Here is a 22,100-nt window from a genome sequence, read left to right as displayed (position 1 = left end):
GAGGTTGCTTCTCACTTGCGTGCAGCCCCCAACAGATTTTTTTGTGGGTCAGTGTCCCCCAATCCAAAAAAGGTTCCCCACCCCTAAAAAGACATCCTATCTTGACTTCAAGACTACATGTGATGGAGAACCCACCATAGCCACAGGGAACCATCCCTATTTAGGGAAGCACTTAACTTTGAGCACATGCTGAAGGGCTTTGCTGAACTAGGGCCTAATTTCTGAAGTATAAGATATTGATGAGCCTGATACGCTTGTCATTTATATAGATTTTACTCCACTGTACTCTACTGACCTCAGTGGAGTCACTCCACAATTTGCACTGAAGCAAGAGAAGTCAACTCAGTGTTTATTAAAAATTAAAGCATGTTGCTCCTTTTTCAAGCTATGCCTCACCAGGTAACACCCTTAGAAATAATTGTTTAAATAAAGAGAAACTAAAAAAGATCAAAGATGCAGTGATGACTTAATTGATGCATGTAATTTTCTCCCTCTTTCTAGTTATAGAGGGAGGATCACTGCTTGAAGGGGGATGTGTTCCCACTGTGCAAGAAATGTGGAGCATGGTAGGTCCAGAAAGCTAATAAATTATGGGATTTCTAGGAGAACAGAGCCATTTAGTTCTTCTCAAGCCTTTAGAGGTTTCACCTACAATGCTCAAAGAGAGAACTCCACACTAAAAATAAAATAAGACATTTGAAACTTTTTTGCCTGGGGGAGGGGGAACAGCAGAAAAGGGAACAGGATTTGGGGGTTGCACATGGAGAGTTGTGGCTTTAATGAAGATGAATTCACTTCCCATTGCTTTCTGGCCTCGTTGTCAAGTGAATGTGTTATTAACCCATGTTTTATTCTTGCAGCCATTTTATTAAAACAACCGGAGTGTCTACAATAATAGACTTCACACAGTCTGAGCAGTGGGGGCTTCTCAATCTATTACTGTTGGATTAACTACAGTAACCCTTTTGTTCTTTCTTCAGTTTTACATCAGTCCACAAAAACATAGAAACACTGATACTTACAGTGACTGAAAGTTATGCTCATAAGTACAAGCAAATGCAATAGTCAATCATCTCAAAAGTTGTGTTTAAGAATTGTTGGCTGGGACAAAGGCTGCATTCAGGTTTATTTTGCTTTAGGTTGAATCCACTTTGAAGCTGGTATTCTGGTATTCTAGCAAAGGTTTGTAGTGGTTAAGCTCAGTAAAACTTGCAGATGAAATATATTCCTGGTAAATTAAGTCACATGAGCTAGCTATGTGCTGCTAGCATCTTAGTAGGGTGAAAAAGGACATCTCCATCTTCTCCTGTATGTTTCCTTTCCTTTTCCTTCCTCTCACACCTCCTCTTCTGTGAGCAGATTAACAGTGACATCTGGATTTCCACAATGAGACAATGTAAATATAAAACTCTGGGCCACAGTCTCAGTTAATGTAAATCTTCATGCCTTCATTGAAGTCTGCACAGTCACACTGATTTACACCAATTGAAGATGTTGGCTTTCCAATTCTTTAAAATCCTTGCTTTAAAAGTACATGCTCATCTGATGTAAATTGCCATTGCAGTTTCACTTTCTAGTTCTCACAGTATTGCAAGAGAATATTTCTTTAAAAATAATAATTTCTGAAACAGACACGCATTCTTTTCATTACATTGGGTTCAATGTTGATCCCAACATAAAGGTAATAGTAAAACGCCCATTGACTTCAGTAGTATCTGGATCTGGCCCTCAGAGATTATTTCATACCGTTACATCCTCTGATGACTCAAAACAAGTTTAATTCTTGGATAACAGACTGTGATTTATGATAAGGAATAAGTGTTCTGTCACATCCCAGTAATTAGCATATCACAGGCAGAATGCAGAAGTAGCCAATAAAATTACATGAAGTTCTGGCAGAACTTTGAGCCACATATAAAACATAAACAAGCTGATACAGACAAGACATTGTTGTACTGCTTCCTTTCAGAAGAACTGATAATAGAAAGGTCAGTGCCTCAGGATAAAACAAAAATACTAAAGATAAACTTGCCCTAGAAAGCCATTGCAGTGGCATTCCTCCACTCAGTATTCACACAGTAAAAAATTCAATACAAGGAGCTTTGGCCCTATGCCTCTTTCAGTAGATAAGGCAAATTACACTTCCTAAAAGACACCTTGGGAGTCGAGCAGATCTCAGTAACGGGAATATTACTGGCCTATATATATGGAAGAAGGAAGAGTCTGCTGTGAATGGGTTTTTTTGTTTTGTTTTTGTTATTTTTTTGTTTTTGTTTTTCAGGAAGAGGGAGGTAAACAGGGCTGAGCATTTCAGTTTTCTGCAAAGATAAATACAATTTGTTAACTACAGTTTTGGAAGGACAGAAGGGAAATAGCATGAGCTGCTCACCGCAGATAAAAAAGGAAATCCCAAGACATAGTGGGTACCTATAGCTTCCATTTACTACAGTGGATGTTGCATGTGCACAGGATGTCTCAAAGTTCAGATGAAAAGAATTAAGTCTTGTAAACAGGCCAAACAAAGTAAAGGCAGTGTTTGGAAACATTTTTCAAAAGGTCATTTACAAATTTTAAACAAGGAAAGCAGTAACTCAGGGGACTCATAGTAGGATATGAAACCTGTTCCTAAAACTCCTGGTTCCAGTGCAGGTCAGATTGGCAGCAGTCAGAAACCTCCAGAAAGCTATTTAATTAGGCGTGTTAAATGGATTGGTGGTTTCAGTCAATTTCCTAGTAGATGAGCATTCATATCACAAAAAAACCCATCTAAACTGACTATGCTGGCAGCCCTGTCAACAATCAAAGAGACATGGACACTCTTATGCTCAATTCATTGCTATACACAGTCAAACACACTCCAGCTGTGGGGTCATGCATCTGCTTACAGCACCTAGAAGAAACCAGAATGGAGAGTTGGAAGTATGGATCAGGTTGTACTCTGGTATAAGCAACCTGTAGTGCCACACAGGTATTTTCATTAACCCCCCTACCACACACTGAACACCTCCAACTCTAGCCCAAGAATTCAAATTTGTTACAATTACTTTTTTGCTCACTTTAAACCCGATTACTTGCTGGAGGAAATTCTCCATTTGATCCTTCCTACACATATCAGATCTGAAAAAGAGCCTCACATTTTGAATATTTGTCATGAGAAATAAAATGCAAGCGATTTCTTCCAAACTGCTGCAGTTGTGATTTCTCTTTTTTCTTACAATATGTTATTTTCCACTCTTCTTTCATTTCATCCTTCTTCTCCTTGTCTCTTTTATAGTTGAGTCTATACTGCACATTATAACACTGACACTATCAATGAGAGGTTTTTAATACTATTATTTGTATTCACCATGTACTTTGGGCTGTAACAATAATGCCCTTTAACTGCTTTATCAAATGGATCAAATGGTCCTTGTGTAACCTATGTGTAGGCATTCCATTATTAATGTACGCATCTGTACCCAGGAGAGCTGACAGCCTCTGCAGGCTTCTGGGCAAGTGGGGGTGGCCAGCAGCTCCATGCTCCTGGAAGGGGCAGGGCCTAAGACGGAAGGGGCGGGCTGAGGCAGCTAGCCTTCAGGGCCACCCACAGCACAGTGCCCCCCAGAATCCTCAGATCTGCCTGGAGCTCAAAGAACGCCAGTGGCAATTTAAAAGACCCAAAGCTCCAGCCACCACTGTCACAGTCGTAGGAGCTCTGGGCCCCTTTAAAGTGCTGCACCCCAATAGTCCGCTTTGCCCCTCCCCCATTGGCAGGTCTGTCTGTACCTAAAATTCAGTACAAATATGGATTAGATCCTTATTTTGGTTACACCAGGGAAAGGCTGGTGTGAGCCCACTGAATCCACTGATCTTTTTTCCCCTCTTCCTAAGGCTTATGAGATTTTTCCTTGTATAGACTTACAACACCAGTTTAGCAGCCCCTTTCCTGCTAAGAGACAGAACATCCTATTTAAAAACAAAAAACAAAACCTCATCAACATCTTGACTAGCTCCTGTTGAAAAATAAGTCTCTGAGAAATCTGGAACTTTTTGTTAATTGCCAGCTTATTAGTGGAGTGAATGTCATCAGTCTTTTTACAAGCTGCTTGGAAGTAAAGAGTCTCTTTCTTCTTTCTTAAAAATAAAAACCTACCAAAAAAAAACCCCATAACAACAAAACAACCCAAGAGAGTTGAAAAGAGAAAAAGGAAGAGGAACTGTTGAGAGCCAGAGCGCTTATTCATCTCCAAACACTGGTTTCCATAGGAATAAGCTTGATCTTTTGTGGAGGCTGAACAGCCCCTTGTACAGCATGACTAACATGTTGTGTTTGTGTGGTCAGCTTTCCTTTTGCCTCCTAGAGTCCCTTCCCCTCCTCACCCCAGCCCATGAGCAAGGCTGGGATCCACAGAAGTAAAGAAATCATTTAATCAATAGCCTGAATTAGGGTTTAACCCAAAGCCCATTGAAGTCAGTCGGAGCCTTTCTATTGACTTCAATGAGATTTGGACCAGATCCTTAATGCACAATGGCAACCAGTCAACTTGGAAGTGAAAGTCTCAAAAAGGCTGCTTACTCTTTGTACAAGGCTCACCTATTTACTTATTTAGTTTTCAAAACACTCTTATTATTTAGCTCAGATTATTCATGTATAGCATGAGATTTGGTATCTGTTAATATTTAAACTTTTATTATCACCTGTAGGAAAAGAAAGCAATAGACTCATTGGCAATTGAAAAAAATAAAAAGCCTAAATAGAGAACAAAAGATCATTTTTTGAATGAAACATAGCTTAAAGCAAGCAATGTTTGCAGTAAATTAAACTGTTCAAATATTCACCCAATCTGTTCTTTTGCTATAAACCATGGCACAAAGTGAACCTGTAGGACAACAGCAGGGAAAGGTTCCTATTGGAGATTGTACTTGATGTAGTGGAAGATTTCATGACTTGCATCTGAGGTCAACAGGGTTCCAGGAAAAACTGTGGCCTGCCTGTTTTATTTGATCTGACTACAATAATTTGCCACTCTTCTTGTAATCCACTTTGACTTAAAAGAAAAAGAAAAAAGGGAACTGTTTATGAATCCATTACTCAGAGGCTGCCATGACACACATTTTCATACATTAATCCTCATCATTTCACTAACTGTCAGGGTTTTTTTTCCTATTAAAGAAATAAAGTAAAGGCATGTTTTCATAAATCACTAATAAAATATTTAGTGCCTTGTATTATTCCACTCTCACAACATCCCTTCTTGTTTAGAACCTTTTAGGCTCCAGTGTTTTTAAAAAAAGATGAAGAAAGGAAAATGGACTGGCAATGTTCAAAAGCCACTCAGAGAGCTTGTTGGGTCCACTGGAGTTTAGTTTATGAGCATATTTTTTCTTTTCTATTTGGAAAATCTATTCTGTTTGCAAGACTGAGAGGCTGATGGGTTTTCAATTTTTTAAAATTGAGATTAAGTCTAATTTAGTTTCCCTCTCATCACAAAATTCAGCTGCAACTGTAGCATGGCATACAGAGACTTCAGGGATGGGCGGTTTGAAAATAGCTATGGATGTGTAGTAAAATGGATCAGTCATTTGATTGTTGCTCTGAGCATCAGCAGATCAGGAACACAGCCATTCTGGACTCATCTGCAGTAGGAAAGAAAATCATGTTATTAATTGAAGGCCAAGGAAGCTCCCCTGATGTTAATAATGGAAACAGCAGTGTAGACAGGGCTCTGGCATTTATAGCACTCTGTCATCTTCCCTTGTGGGTTAAACAAAACAACAGATGAACTCTGTCTACAGGACAGCTCCCACACTTGCTGCTATCAGAGGGGCTAAATTTTGGCACCATGGATGCAGCCTTTTTTAATCCAAGTCAGATGCTGCTGCTTGCCAACTTTAAACCACATAAAGGTCTATGGAGCATGCGACCGATACATGTTGCATTTTTCGTGTAAAGGGGCCACACTGCAGATTCTGCATGTGATGCACAGGAAAAAACTAGTCTCTTGAAAGAAATCAAATGAAAGCATAAAGGAAATGCAGTTTTATTTCCCCCAAACAAAAGTTTAGGCATGTGGTCAACATCTGGAATTCACCATGGGCTTATTCAAATTAACTGATAATTTAGTTGGTAAGAAATTGGCAGGGCACATCGTTATTCAAACTCTCAGACATGTGAATGCTCCAGATGTCCTATGGTTCTGCTTATGAAACTAATCACAAATTTGTATGGGATTCACTTAGGCCTAGTCTTGAGCAAATATAAGCAAAGCATTAGGGAATGAACTAAATGTACTCTTGTAAGTCTTCTCGGGCAGGGAATGTGTTGTACTATGTGTTTTGTAAACTGATGTGACGATTTATTATTCGCTAATTAGCAATTCCAAGAAGAACTAAACTAGTATTATGGTAACACATTTTAGGATTTTGTCATCAACAATTAAAAGGAAAAAGAAAAAAAGAAGGGGTGGGGGCAGAGAATGAGAACTGTGAATGAAAAATCCCTGGTTATATTGTGTATTTGAGCCCTAACTATGACAGTAACCCAAACCACACAAAGCCTTAATACATGGTAAAGATCATAATCGACATCATCCCTTGATTTCAAAAGATGACAAAGACCTACACTGGGAATAAAAGACAAGGAAAAAAGTTGACTGGATTCATAATGAACAAGGTTGCAAGGCTTTTTTCAATATGAGCCAAATGTCCTTTGGGACCTCCAAAATAGGAAGCTTGGTTGGTGGGTGGGTTTTTCTGGGAAAATATGGGCAGTGATGGAGCTAAATAGGGTGGGAAAGGAGAGCTCCAAAGGCAATATGGAGGCATAGCTCATCTTCACAAAAAGTGCAGCCTCCTGGCAAATTCTGTGGCATTCATGGGGATGAGGGGAAGAGGGTTGGGGGAGAATGGATGTACCCCATGCTCATTTCACAGGGAGACAAACACTATTTCCTATGGAGCAGCATCAAGGGGAGCTCTGAAATGGGACTCTCGAAGAAATTCTAGTGCCTTGTGCAGATTTATCCCACACAAGGGATGATCTGGGCTCAACTACATTCTAGCACTTATCAATTTTAATATCAAGAATTTTTACTGGGAGTATTTTATAGGTTGTATTTTCTCTTATTTTAAATTATCCCTGTTCTCAAGCCAGAAATTTCTCTGCACCAATCACCTTTTCTACATAAATCTCCCTTCTCCCTTTCCCCTGTAGTGATTTGGTTCTTGGAAGTGTTTTCCTCTCTTTGTAATATTTTATGTATCCACCAACATTCTTATTTTTAGCCCTTACAAGTCTTCTTGTTTGTTTCATTTTGCTTTTGTGTTTGTCTGAAGAAATACTATTTGCATTTCTATAGCAGTTCTTTATAGATCTGAACATCCCAAAATGCTTTACATTTAATTACACACTCATAGCAAAGTGACTGTATGACAAATGTGGCCTTTGGGGCCTCCAGCAAGGAAGAGCAAAGCAAGCTTTCCACAGTCAGGTCAAGCCAGCCAGACCTACAGACTCTGTAGTTTTCATGTAAATGAGCCACATTACATAGTTTTTCCTGTGACACAGCAGAAAACTAGTGTCTTGAAGAAAATCAAATAAAAAGCATTAAGGACATATACCTTTTCATTTCCCCAAACAATGGCAAAGTATAACATCATAGAACAGGCGTGTATGCAGGAATTTCTGGGGGGGAGGGAGTTATAAATGTGGACTGCCAGGGTGTGAATGCAGCCCCCTCCCCCTTTTCCTCCAAGTAAGTGGGGAAATCAGCCCCAGCCTTCACCTATAGAAAATTAGGGTTAGAAGAGACCTCAGGATGTTATCTAATCTAATCCCCTGCTCAAACCAGGTCCAATCCAACTAAATCATTCTAGTCAGGTCTTTGTCATGTCTGGCCTTAAAAACCTTTAAGGATGGAGATTCTACCCCCTCCCTAGGCAGGCCCATATGCAGGAATTTCTGTGGGGGGTGCTTTTTTTTGTAAATGTTGACTGCAGGGGTGTGAATGTATCCCCCAACTAAGTGGGGAAATCAGCCCCAGCCTTCCTTGGACTGGCCAGAGCATGGGGGGAGGCTCAGGCAGCACGCCACTCCAGCCTTCCCCTGGCTGGCCAGTATATGCTTACTTGGGGGACCCTTTGCACACACCCCCTGTGTATGGGCCTGTTAGGTAACCCATTCTAGTACTTCACCACCCTTGTAGTGAAACAGTTTTTCCTAATATACCAAGATCTCCCCTACTGCAACCTGAGACCATTGCTCCTCATTCTGTCATCAGTCACCACTGAGAACAGTTTCTCTCTTTGAAACCTCCCCCCTCAAATAGTTGAAGGCTGCTATCAAATCCCCCCTCATCACAGCCTCGGCACATAATTAATGTGCCCCAGCCCCCTAAGCATTTTCATTGGCCTTCTCTGGACTCCCTCCAATTTGTCCACTTTCTTTCTGTAGAGAGGAGCCCAAAACTGAACACAATACTCCAGATGTGGCCTCACCAGTGCCAAAGAGAGAAATAATCACTTCCCAGGAGATTGTCATCTGGAATCAGGGCCGGACGGAGGCATGGGCGAGCCGGGCAGCTTCCCAAGGCGCCAACCCATGGGGGGCGCCTGATGGCAGCTATAAGGGGCACGCAGCGTCCCTAACAGCTGCCATCAGGAGCTGTGCACCTGGCTCCCGCAGCGCCGGCCCTGCGGCGCCAGCCAGCAGCACCCTTGCCCCCACGGCTGCAGGGCCCTGCATGGCCTGGCGCGTGCGCCAACAGCGCTGGCCGGACCAGGCTGGGCAGCGCATGTGCCTTGCGCCCCGGGGGCGGGCCCCAGGCTTCGCACCAGCAGCCGTGACCGGCCCGCGCATGTGCTGAGCGTCCCAAGGGTGGGCCCCGGACTTTGCGCCAGTGGCCGTGGCCAGCACACACATGTGCCATGCGTCCCGGGGGCAGGCCTGCACCCCAGGGGCGAGCCTGCGCATGCGCCCTGCGGTGGCGCCGCACACCCGGGCCCAGGGCACCAAAAGGGCTCAGGCCAGCCATGTCTGGAATTCACCAAGACCTTATTCAAATGAATGTAAAGTAACCAATCCATTGGATGTCTTTCTCCTATAGTATTAATATTTTTAATGTGATTAAATAAATACAAAGCTACAAAGATTTATAGTCAGACTAGTTCATCCTTAGGTAGCTACTGCATTATTCCCCTCCTCCACTTCTCATAAATGTTATCCTTTCCTTTTGTGATAGTTCATCTTTTTTTAGTAGCAAATCATCCTGCAAACTAAGAAGGCAATCCAAAAACTCTTTACAAAGAACAAGTCAAAATGAACTTTATGAAATCAAACTTCTGTTTTAATAGTAAAATGTTGTTACACTAGCAAGTGACCAACTGACCAAGATATCGACTATGCTGTTTAAACTTACCATCCTGAGACCTTCGACATAAAAGTATATAATAGCCATTTCATGCTATACTCCTATTAAAAAAAAAAAAAAAAAAAAAGCTTTCATTTCCCTTGTCTCATTTTCTTCCTAGAGGTTTTCTGAAACAAGGTAGAAATCCAATAATGATACTTCGTGCTTCCACAGAGCCTTCATCAAGACTCTCGAAGTTATTTATAAACAATAGTAATAATTCTATATCTACCTTAGCCAGGTGATGTGCTATAATTATCCCCATTTAATAGGTGGGGAAACTGAGGCAAAGAGAAGTTCATTGTTTTGGCCAAGATCACAGAGCAAGTTGATGACAAGGCCAGAAATAAAGCCCAGATCTCTTGGTTCCCAGACCAATGCTTTAACTAGATTAAAGTTTTCCAGATAGTTGGTCACAACATCTCAGGTTAGGTAGGATATATCATGAAAGGCAATTAAGAAGGTTGTGAAGCACTGAACTTTTTATTAAATCTAAAACTCCCTGCACACTCTTGTCATTGAAAGTCAAGTATTCTCTGGAAACTTTTTCACACACACACACACACACACACACACACACACACACACACACACACACACACGATGGGCTTATTGTTCCAGTACTGACAGCTATGCCTACCTTCATGCCTCCAGCTTCCATCCCAGGCACACCACATGATCCATTGTCTACAGCCAAGCTCTCAGGTACAACCGTATCTGCTCCAACCCCTTAGACAGAGACAAACACGTACAAGATCTTCACCAAGCATTCTTGAAACTGCAATACCTACCCGATTAACAGAGCCAGACGTGTACCCGGAAGCCTCCTACTACAAGACAAGCCCAACAAAGAAACCAACAGAACACCACTGGCCATCACCTACAATCCTCAGCTAAAACCTCTCCAACACATTATCAGTGATTTACAACCCATCCTGGAGAATGATCCCTCACTTTCACAGGCCTTGGGAGGCAGGCCAGTCCTCGCCCACAGACAACCCGCCAACCTGAAGCAAATTCTCACCAGCAACTACACCACACCACAGTAACTAACTCAGGAACCAATCTCTGCAACAAACCTCGGTGCCACCTCTGCCCACACATCTACACGAGCGACACCACCACAGGACCTAACCAGATCAGCCACACCATCATGGGTTCATTTATCTGCACATCTACCAATGGAATAAATTGCCAAGGGAGGTGGTGGAATCTCCCTCTCTGGAGATATTTAAGAACAGGTTAGATAGACATCTGTCAGCGATGGTGTAGGTGGAGCTTGGTCCTGCCTTGAGGGTGGGGGGCTGGACTCGATGACCTCTCGAGGTCCCTTCCAGTCCTATTATTCTATGATTCTATGATTCTATGATTAATATATGCCATCATATGCCAGCAATGCCCCTCTGCTATATACATTGGCCAAATTGGACAGTCCCTATGTAAAAGAATAAACGGACAAATCAGATATCAGGAATGGTAATATACAAAAACCTGTAGGAGAACACTTCAATCTCCCTGGACACACAGTAGCAGATTTAAAGGTAGCCATCCTGCAACAAAAAATCTTCAAGAACAGACTTCAAAGGGAAACTGCTGAGCTACAGTTCATCTGCAAATTTGACACCATCATTTTAGGATTAAACAAAGACTGCGAATGGCTAGCCAACTACAAAAGCAGTTTCTCCTCTCTTGATGTTCACACCTCCACATCAGCTGCTAGCAGTGGGCCTCATCCTCCCTGACTGAACTGACCTAGTTATCTCTAGCCTTACTCTTGATTAGTACTCTTTTCTTATGCCTGTATATTTATACCCAGGGCTCGACAAATAATGTAATCTACTTGCCCATGGAGTAGATTACAAACCGGAAGAGCCGGCACAGAGTGATCTGCGCATGCACAGACCGCAGAACGGTGCAAAACCACGCAGCTGGCGAGCAAGTCTCGCCACCACTTGGCGAGCCCTATTTATACCTGCCTCTGGAATTTCCACTATATGCATCTGACGAAGTGGTCTTTGCCCACAAAAGCTTATGCTCCAAAAAAATCTGTTAATCTATAAGGTGCCACAAGACTCCTCATCGCTTTAGCAGATTCAAACTGACACAGCTACCCCTCTGATAGTGGAAATGGGGTAGATTTAGAAGTTAAAATAAAAGAACGAGTTAAAAAATACTTAGAAAAGTTAGATGGCTGCAAGTCACCAAGGCCTGATTACCATGATTTTTCAAAGATGATAGTTAAAGGATCAGATACCTCCTCTATCAGCTCCTTGAGTATTTACTAGGATGCATTTAGTCAGGAGAGACTCCAAAAGACTAGAAAAGGGCAAATATAGTGCCCAGCTATAAAAAGGGAAATAAGAACAACCCAGGAAACTACAGACCAGTCAGTTTAACTTCTGTGCCAAGGAAGATAATGGAGCAAGTAATTAAGGAATCCATCTGCAAACATCTGAAAGATAGTAAGGTGATAGATAACAGCCAGCATGGATTTGTAAAGAACAAATCATGTCAAATCAATCTGGTAGCTTTCTTTGATAGGATAACAAGTCTTGTGGATAAGGGAGAAGCAGTGAATGTGGTATACCCAGACTTTAGTAAGGCATTTGACATGGTCTTGCGTGACCTTCTTATCAATAAACTAGGAAAATGCAACCCAGATGGGGGTACTATAAGGTGGGTGCATAACTGGCTGGATAACTGTTATCAGAGAGTAGTTATTAATGGTTCACAATCATGCAGCAAGACCATAACAAGTGGGGTTTCGCAGGAGTCTGTTTTGGGACCGGACCTGTTCAATATCTTCATCAGTGATTTAGATGATGGCATAGAGAATACAATTATTAAGTTTGCAGATACCACCAGGCAGGGAGAGGTAGCAAGTGCTTTGGAGAATAAGGTCAACATTCAAAATGATCTAGACAAACTAGAGAAATGGTCTGAGGTAAACAGGATGAAGTTTAAGAAGGACAAATGCAAAGTACTCAAATAGTAAGGAACAATCCATTTCACACATGCAGAATGGGAACCGACCATCTAGGAAGGAGTACTGCAAAAAGGGATTTAGGGTCATAGTGGACAACAAGTTAAACATGAGTCAACACTGTGACACTTTTGCAAAAAAAGAAAACATGATTCTGGGATGCATTAACAGTAGTTTTGTGAGCATGACATGAGAAGTCATTCTTCTGCTCTACTCTACACTGATTAGGCCTCAGTTGGGGTATGTCTACACTACCACCCTAGTTCGAACTAGGGTGGTAATGTAGGCATACCGCATTTACAAATGAAGCCCGGGATTTGAATTTCCCGGGCTTCATTTGCATAAGCCGGCCGGCGCCATTTTTAAATGCCGGCTTGTTCGAACCCCGTGCCGCGCGGCTACACGTGGCACGGGGTTCGAACAAGCCGGCATTTAAAAATGGCGCCTGCCGGCTTATGCAAATGAAGCCCGGGAAATTCAAATCCCGGGCTTCATTTGCAAGTGCGGTATGCCTACATTACCCCGCTGGTTCGAACTAGCGGGGTAGTGTAGACATACCCTTGGAGTATTGAGTCCAGTTCTGGGCACCACATTTCAAGAAAGTTATGAAAAAAAATTGGAGAAGATCCAGAAAAGAGCAACAAAAAATGATTAAAGGTCTAGAAAACATGACTGGAAGAATTGGGCTTGATTAATTTGGAAAAGAGAAGACTTACAGGGGACATGATAGCAGTTTTCAAGTATCTAAAAGGGTGTTTCAAGGAGGAGGGAGAAAAATTGTTCTCCTTGGCCTCTGAGGATAGTACAAGTAGCAATGGGTTTAAACTGCAGCAAGGGAGATTTAGGTTGGACATTAGGAAATACTTCCTAACTGTCATGGTGGTTAAACACTGGAATAAATTGCCTAGGGAGGGTGTGGAATCTCCGTCACTGGAGATATTTAAGAGCAGGTTAGACAGACACCTTTCAGGGATGATCTAGACAGTGCTTGATCCTGCCATGAGGGCAGAGGACTGGACTCCATAAGCTCTCGAGGTCCCTTTCAGTTCTATGATTCTTTTAACTATAAAAAGGTGCTTCTTCCTATGCCCTTAAGCACAATATGTGAAGGTGTGCAACAGTATCAAGACAGACCACATTTTGGCTAGTGCCTTCAACCATCCAAGTAGGATGCTGTCAAAGGTATTGCTGTCTGTAGTCAAACCTGGACTAAGGTTTGGGTTCAAAGTCCATCAAGCCAAAAATCTCGTGAATTACTCTCACGGGGCTTCTGTCCACTTCCACACCAAATGCAGGCAAGGGGATCAGTTGAAGGATTTGACCTGCCTACAAAACCACAAAGGCAAACACAGTCTAAACATCCAATCAAGACCCCAACATTTGGAGGAAGGAAAGTTGGGATTCGGGGTGCCAGAATGGAGCCAGCTGATTATTAAAGAGTAATTACAAGCATTTAGTGCATTGTGGGAAAGCTAACCAACAGCAACTGCTGATGTTGCCAAGTGCTCAGGCTTCACTGTCTAAAATGAAGAAGCTCCCCAGGCAAAGAACTGAGACTGTAGTACAGTCACTCCTCTGTCTTTCACATCTTTGTCTTGAACCTGTCTGCTTCATACACTCTCACTCACACCTCACCCCTCTCTGGTACAGGTCCATTAGACATAGACTGAACATTTGTAGTTCCTGATTAATTTGACCCCACTGTTTGCACTTCCAATAGCTATAAATCTCTTCTTTCTTTCATCTGCTGAACATAAATTATAATTTCTGCTTCATTTCATCTTAATTTTATACCTGCTCTTTTCTTCTTGCTTTCTTTCATCTACGGTGCAGAAATGATCCTCACCCCATAACCTGCCCCGCATACAAACACAAACAGATGATTTCACATTTCTTCTGTACAAGCTATTTGACTTGCTTTACCCCAAAATGCTTTCTGATCAAGGCTGGAAGCCAAAATGTTGTATCTAATAGACAGGGCAATATTTTACCAAGCTTTACTTATATACTGAAAATCAATGCAGCACAAAAATTGCTCTGCTACTCTGCTAAATGAATGCAAGATAAACTATTCCTGGCTTACTCTAGTATAAAGAAGCTGCAATGAGAAGATTATATATTCCAAATCATTGCAGCTACCCTCTTTATCATTATTATTGCCTCCATTTTCTACCACATTTTAGAGTAGATTCTAAATGGAATATTAATATTAATTTTTCTTCTTCGTGAGAGTTAGGATAATTTGGGATAATTAAGAGAGTGGGGTGTAAGAGAACCCATTGCGGGTTATAAATCTCCAAAGACCATTTTAGTTTTGCATTTTACTTCTGCAGAAAAAAATGTAAATGCTTCAATTAGTGTGAAAATCAGGAGCTGCCTCCCTCATTAACAAAGAGGCCTCTAACCTCTCACCTTGTCCATAGCTGAACTGGAGGATTTGGGAGCAGGGCTGGGAGGAGAAGTGGGAGAGCTTTGAAATGGGGAACTTGGCACATTTCCTTAATGCAGATACAGCTTAAAAGGAAGTAGGAAATCATTTTTTTCCCCGAATATAATGTGTGTATATATATATATATATTTTAAAAGCTTATCTACAGGAGCTGGTGACCCATTGTTTGTGATAGGGACACTGCTGCATGTAATAAGAATTTTACAATAGGCTTGAAGCCAAGATAACAGAGCAATGCATATGAAACACTGGGATGAATACACTAAATGTAAATTCTCTGTGTTTCATAACAAACCTGTCAATAGGGAAGACAAAAAAAAAGTTTCTCTGCTGTACTGTGCTGTCCTACAGTTGAAGCAGTCTGAAACCTTCTAAATGATTATTGGAAACAATTTATACATCCGTGGAATGTTACAGATCTGTCTTTGGAAATGCTAGTCTTAAAAACCAAGTAATTCGATGGGAAATTATTCTTATACTGGCATTTAACCCCTGCTAGTCCATGGTTACCCAGGGAGGCAGACATGGGCAGCAGGTATAAGTGGCGGGAAAGGCAATGCAAAACTGGGAGGCATGGAGCCACTCACACTCCTCCTCTAGCTTCAGCATGGTTCCCACACTTCAGCTGTGCTGAGGTTGGGGAGGCTGTGCACTGCCTGCTCACCCCATGCTCTGGGGCTGGGGAAGGCTGAGGCCATGGTCCGCCCCATGCTCCAGTGCCAGGGAAGCTCCTGTAGGAGGCTGGAGCTTGCCCCTACAGTAGAGGAGAGGCTCGGTTCCCATGGTGGGGCAAGGCCTCAGGCAGAAGGGACAGGGCTGGGATTTTGCCTCTCCCAGCCCTAAATTCATCCACCACCCATGGAGGCACATATAAGCAACTGCCTGATATACTAATTCTGCATGGGACTGAATGGAACAATTTTTATACAGCTTTCCATTTTGCACACATTCATTTCTGTTTGAGTGGAAATATCTGACAGATTATTACATCTCTTATGTGGAGAAAAACTATGTGTGCAAAGTAAATAAGCACATTTATGTACTTGACCCCTCTGAAGTGTTTTGTCATTATATAAATATACGATTACCTATCCCCCTCCCAAAAAATGCAGTAAGTCAGGGTTACTCAACACATAGGCCGCATGCAGCCCACAGCACGGTTTGGGTTTATGCGGGGTTTAACACACCGTCCACAGGTGGGATCCTTTGAACATGGCCTCTACCGGGAACATGCTCCACAACAGTGAGGTGTTTCCCAAGTGAGGTGAGCATTGAAAGAAGAAAGCAGACGGACTGGCTGGAACAAATAGGTACAGGGTGTTGGGGTTTATAGCTCCTAGGGAGGTGGTGCCGGGAGTTCTGGGGTATTGTGGGAAGTGCTTTGTATTCATGACCCCCGGAAAGAAGATATTTGCATATATTGGCATGTATATGCAACCACACCTAAGTTGTGGCCCTCAGCATGTCCTGTGAGTATCACTGTGGCCCCAAAGTTGAGTAGCCCTGCAGTAAGTCATAATTTGTACTGAAGCCCTAACCTTAGATTTTTCGACCTATTGATGTTTACTCTTGATTCAGATGAGGAGCTTCTAATGTATGTGCTCTGGAGTGGGGCCTTATTTCTTTGTAATTTGTGGGGCACTTAAGCCAAAGCGGCTGTGATCGGTCATTGAGACTCTCCCAGCTTTTACTAGACGACAAAAAACAGATATCAAAATGGGAGGTTTTGCCTGAAGATGGGGCTGGGGCTCTGTTTGATGTCTGATTCGGACCACCCACAAGTTCATCACCATGTAGCTCCAGTGATGTCAGGGCAGTTACCCCTCTCTACTCCCATGTGAGTGAGAAGAAAATCAAGTCATTAGAGTACCACCTATAAAAGCCAGATTGCCTGTGCTAGCACACATGGGCTACCAAATGCATGGACTTATAAGAAATAGGTAGCATGACTATTTGAACTTCGTCTTCCATTGTGTGGCTTTGCAAGATTACCAGTTCCAAACCGACCAGGTTCTGCTGGCCAGCTTCCATCACTTCTGTGGCACTAGCAGGCCAGCTGCCAGCTCTTGCTCATGCTGGAGGCGTTAGCTAAGACCTAATAGCATCGTAGCTTGAGAACAGATCAGGTTACCTATTGTTTAGTTTTGCTTAAAATACCTATTAGTCTTCCAAGAACGTATTTAGTGTTTAGACTCTATGAATGTTGCTGCATGCATTAATCTCATAATAGCTATATCCCATTTTATAAGCTACATCCCATTTAAGTGTTTGTGCTGCAACTGTGAACCCAGAGAGAGGAAAAACATTACCTAGTGTGAAGTACTAGATTGCCACTGGCATTGCTGTCACCTGCCTAACATGAAAAGGCCAGCAAAACATTGTGGAAAACCAAAGGACAAAAGAATGCATTGATTGCTGATTGCCACCACCGCCACCACCACCACAACGAGTTGGGTGCAGGAATTTCTCTGACAAGAACACACTGTATCTTTTTTCACTCTTTGAACTCTGAAGGACCGGAGATTGTAAAATGAAGCCAGAACTCCCCAGAGCTGCCTCCGGGGGTTGCCCTGAAAGACACTTTAAATAGACAGATCACTGACATTGTCACTCTCAGAGTTGAGATACACACATAAATTACTAACTCATGTTTGCTTAAATAATTCTCCTCCCTTTTTCCTAGTTAATAAATCTTTGGATAGTTTATTGCAGGATTGGCTACGGGCATTGTCTTTGGTGTAAGATTTAAGGTTCGAATTGATCTGGTACTGGAAGCAGCCCGAATGTGGTGGTAGGATATATGTGTGTGCGCGCATGTATGCGTGCAACCATTTATTACTAAGTCTAGTTTATCTGGATGGTGAGGCAGACGAATGTCCAGGGGGGACTGTCTGTGACTCCAGAGTAAGACTGTTATAAGCATCCAGGAGTTCACATTTGTTACCAGGTGGATGCAATCTAAGTATAGAACACACTGCCAGTTTTGAGTGTCTGCCCTGTTTTTGACAGTGTGTCCTGTGGTAGGCACTCTCAGTTGTGAGCCAATCCAGATAGTATGGCAACCTCTTCTCCTGTTTGTGAACTCTTCTATCCAATTCAGATTCTTGTGTCCCCGTCACTGGGGTATCTAGAAAAAGAATCTGTTTGTTTGTTGTTTTTTTCCTTCTTCATTCCAAGCGACTGAGATAAAGGCACATCCTGGATCTGATCATTAGCCATGGTGGGCTAATTAACCTGATTTCCTCATCTAAAACCAGCAGGATTAGAAAAGTGCAAACATTACAAGAACTTGAGCGGTCAAGGAGAACTCTTGAAATGAAAGCCTGAGCCTCTTCTCACTTACATTAGTAAATCAATGAGGTCAACTGTCTTGCTCTGGATTTACGCAGAACAAGAGTTTGACCTATCAGGGTTGATTTTGATGTTATGCAGACCGATTTTAAAAGCAGGATATCTCCACTGATGTCCGACAGCTTATATTTGATTCAAACTCACATAAGCAAGATCAGAACTAGGTTCCAGCTGCCTACATAAAATCCAAGTCACAATGTAGGAACCATACTACTGCTTACTAAAGAAAATGGGAGGCATGGAGGCCTGCTGACCATGAGCAGCACATTTGGGCTGCACACATTCAAGACAGCTTACCAGTGTGGTAAATTCAAGGCTTATAATCACCTCAAGTTTAGTGAGAAATTAGGTGACTTCTGAAGGTTCAGACACCCAAATTCTTCACATTTTTTAAATGAAACATGCCATTGTGCAACTACAATTCCTTTCCTTTTCCTGGTAACTCCTTCTCCTTTAGGATACATACAGATACACCACAGAGAACCCCGATTTGCAATCTAATTCGAACACCCACTCTTTGTGTCCAAGTGTTCTGAAGAGTAGGATAGTGAATCAAGAATGGCTCTTCATCATTTGAATAACAAGTGCCTTGGAGTACTTTCAAACTACCTTGAAATCCAAGCTCCATATTAGGTGTGAGATTTGATTAGGACACTGCAGCTTGCCACGGCTATGTTACACAATAAGGTTCTACTGTAACATTTCTCATTTAAAGACTGCAGGTGTTAGCAGTGAGGAAGAAATTGGGACAGAAAATTAAAGGTATTACAGAAGCTGAGATTTATAAAAGGACCTACTGGGAACAATTTTAGTAATCACCATTTAATAGCAAGGGAAATAAACAAAGAAGTGTGTGATTGATGTTAAACAAGAAAATATTTGAGTCAGATTGAGACAGGCCCAAAATGGAACCCTGGAAACAAACCCAGTCTCCAAATTCTTTAGATGATGATGATTACGACAATACCTAACCAGCATCAGGGCCTCATTGAGATGGGCACTACATAAACACGTATTCTGAAACAGCTGCAACACTTAAAGCATTCCATCAACGAACTAAATTGTGAATTTTCCACAATCCTCTTTCATGGGGTAACAGAGCTGTGTTGCCCAGAGAGTAGCCCTCTCCCCAAATAAGCTGTGATTCGGTGACACAATCTGCATCCTGGTTTCCCCTTACTCCGGAGTAAAGTGATAAGGGATGTTTCCTGAGCCAAGCTCTATTCTAGGCTATCCTTGTCCCAGTTTGACGACAAAGCTCTGCTGGCCTGTATAGGCAGTAGGATGGTGGTGTTCGATGAACCAAGAATCTGCTCTCTTCTCACCCTTTTTTGCCCTCTCCCTACTACATGTTCAGGGGTAGGTGGAATTTAATAACCACATGGAAACTGCTTTCCCTTCTGCACTGTTACTCTCAGTACTTGTAGCTGGGGAAGGGACGGTAAGAGGATGTGTTGCATTCCCTTATTCCCCTACATGAATATGCATGGCAGGCCACAATCTGGACCTAACTAGAGAAAACAGACAAAAGGCAAGAGAAGCAGAAGATTGGGAACTGAGGCAAAAAAGGAATGTTGAACAAAACACCTGACCCAGAGAGACTGTAGTCACAACAAGGGGGTAGGAGCAAAGAAAAACATTGTCACAAAAACGTGAGGCTGCCCTTGTGACATAAAATCAACCCTTCCAAATGGCCTATAACAAAAATCAAACAGGGCTCTAAGTTATGGAAAGCAGAATGTTGATCTTTCAGTGAAAGCATGCAACACATTACAACACGTAGCTGTAAGTCAGCTTTGCTAGCACAAATAACAAAATTCATAGATTTTGAAGGCCAAAAGGAACAGCTCCGATCATCTAGTTTGACCTCTCCTATAAACACAAGCCACAGAACTTCATCTGAAACATTTCTGAAGCGACAGGGATTATTCTTCTTTACTACAGAAGAGCCCCCCTTAAATTATATCTGAACATTATTCTTAAGGGAACTGATTTGTGTTAGACTGAATTGTTCTACTGCACAGAAGGAGCAGTCAGAAAGTGATGAGTAACTGTTAAAACAAAACTGCATTAACAATACTCAGTTGGTGGCAGGAAGTAAGCTTCTGGCTGGGCATGGGGCATGCAACCCTCCAGCTGGTGCTAATGCTGAGGTTCTTATTGAAATTTTTACTCCTTCCTGCTCAAGCAGAGCTCATGTTGATTTCCTGTCACCCACTGAGCATTGTCACTGAAGTCTTGTTTTAACAGTTACTCATCACTTCTCTTGGCCACAGACTCATAAGTAACCGATACCAACAAAACACAGTTGTTTTAAATACACTACAGCATTCTTTTAGTTTTCTTACTGTTCCCACAACAAAACAGGTCAGCCTGCAACCCGGTAAGTTCCTTTCAGAATGCAGAAGTCTAACAACAGATAGCTGAATTCAGGCTGATGTTATTCTCTGCTCTGGCTAGACTGGCTCACCACCTATACATAGTATAATGCAAAATATACGTACTTCTGAATCAGAAGCCACCGGTGCCCTGCAGGGGAAAAGGGCAGGGAGCAGAATGACAACATTGAGATCCAGCAATTAAAATCCTGGGGGCGGGGGGAAGGCACATGACTCATCTGAGGGACACATGACCTCTCGTGCCCCCTCATACGTTGCCTGTGCACTGAATAGTACTGCTTAGACAGCCATCACTGTGAGCATTGCTTGATTTGATTTTGTTCTCCTGTGGAGGATGATCCTCTAAGCAATGAGGCCACTACCAGGAAGTCAATGAGAGGTTGCCTGAGTAAAGCATGAATACAAAATAAGTAGCGATTTTAACGGCAATGTGTATTTCAGGGCACCATTTCAACTGTGGCCATGCCGAGTTACAAACCCAGTTTTCATGGGGTTCTGCCTCAACAACAGCAAGTTACTTACAGATGGAAATCTGTGTTCTATTTTTATTATATTATATTATATTATTATTACTACTTCTCCCAAGAGCCTGGGAACCCTTGCCAGAGATTTATTTATTTTTTTAATAGTGGGACCGGTGTCTAACACTGACAGAGAAGAGAACCTAGAGTTGGTCAGACACCCCTCCCCCCCAAGAACCATTCCCAGGTCTGTCACATACTCTGCAAATCAGTTAAGCACCTTGCATCTTAATTTTGCCTCCTGTAAAATGGATCTACTACTACTCCCATATGTCAGAAGAATGGCTGGAGACTTTATTAGTCACTTGCAATATGATCTGAAACCCTTGAGGGAATGAATTATACAAACAAGTATTATTCTCTCGGTCTGAGAGGACACCATATGTTCTGAAATTAGGGAGATTTTGCAGCTATTTGTCATTGCTTAAGAGGAGAGGGAACATTGCTCCCCCACACACCCACAACATAATCCAAGTGTTGTGTTTATTTTTGCCTCTCTGAAGATGCCCCTTACGTATTTCCCAAATATAGTGATCGGTATGAACCTGTAGAATTAGCAGCATCGCCTCCGTTGACGTCTTTTTTTTTCTTTTCCTTGACTTTCCACCCTTGATCCTGGTGTCAGTTACCACAAGGACTACATGATGGCTTGTGAAAACAGTGAGGCAGCTAAGTGCAGCAGCTGTCAGGAAGATGGAATGAGAGGAGGCCAAGAATCCGGGGATAGGACTTGTGATTGTGGTCAGGCGATAGGCACAGGCTCCTGTGCCTGCCGCACAAGTCCAGGACACCTGCTGCGGCAGGACCAGCTGCAATCCAACAAAGGAAGTATTGTGTCTTCTGGATGCTCAGCCACTTATTTTTTCTATATTATATCTATCCATCTTACTAAGGATATGGCTCAAATAAATTTGCATCAGTGGTTTGCTGAGGGTTTTTCCCCAAAGAATCATAATTTAATTACTGTTATTATCTTCCTAAGAGCTGTCCAGCATGTTTTTCCAGTGGTTT

The 22,100-nt window shown here is 42.3% G+C and overlaps 1 long non-coding RNA gene across 4 annotated transcripts in view; it reads right to left on the bottom strand.

Annotated features, from left to right (window-relative positions):
• LOC112544034 (uncharacterized) overlaps positions 1-22,100 on the bottom strand; it is a 67,156-nt gene that overhangs the window by 1,079 nt on the left and 43,977 nt on the right. For 3 of the 4 annotated variants that reach the window (XR_016349225.1, XR_012902756.2, XR_012902755.2), the window contains one exon: positions 1,023-5,616. This is a non-coding gene — a long non-coding RNA (uncharacterized LOC112544034). Of the gene's footprint in view, positions 1-1,022; positions 5,617-20,673; positions 21,017-22,100 lie in introns of those variants that run through there. The other variant, XR_003087348.3, reaches the window with a different exon arrangement.

Source organism: Pelodiscus sinensis, chromosome 3 (assembly GCF_052426305.1).
Source record: "Pelodiscus sinensis isolate ZL-2025 chromosome 3, ASM5242630v1, whole genome shotgun sequence".
Classification (NCBI taxonomy): Eukaryota; Metazoa; Chordata; order Testudines; family Trionychidae; genus Pelodiscus; species Pelodiscus sinensis.
Note: the sequence above shows the minus strand (reverse complement) of the source record. Positions and strands in the feature narration are given on the sequence as shown.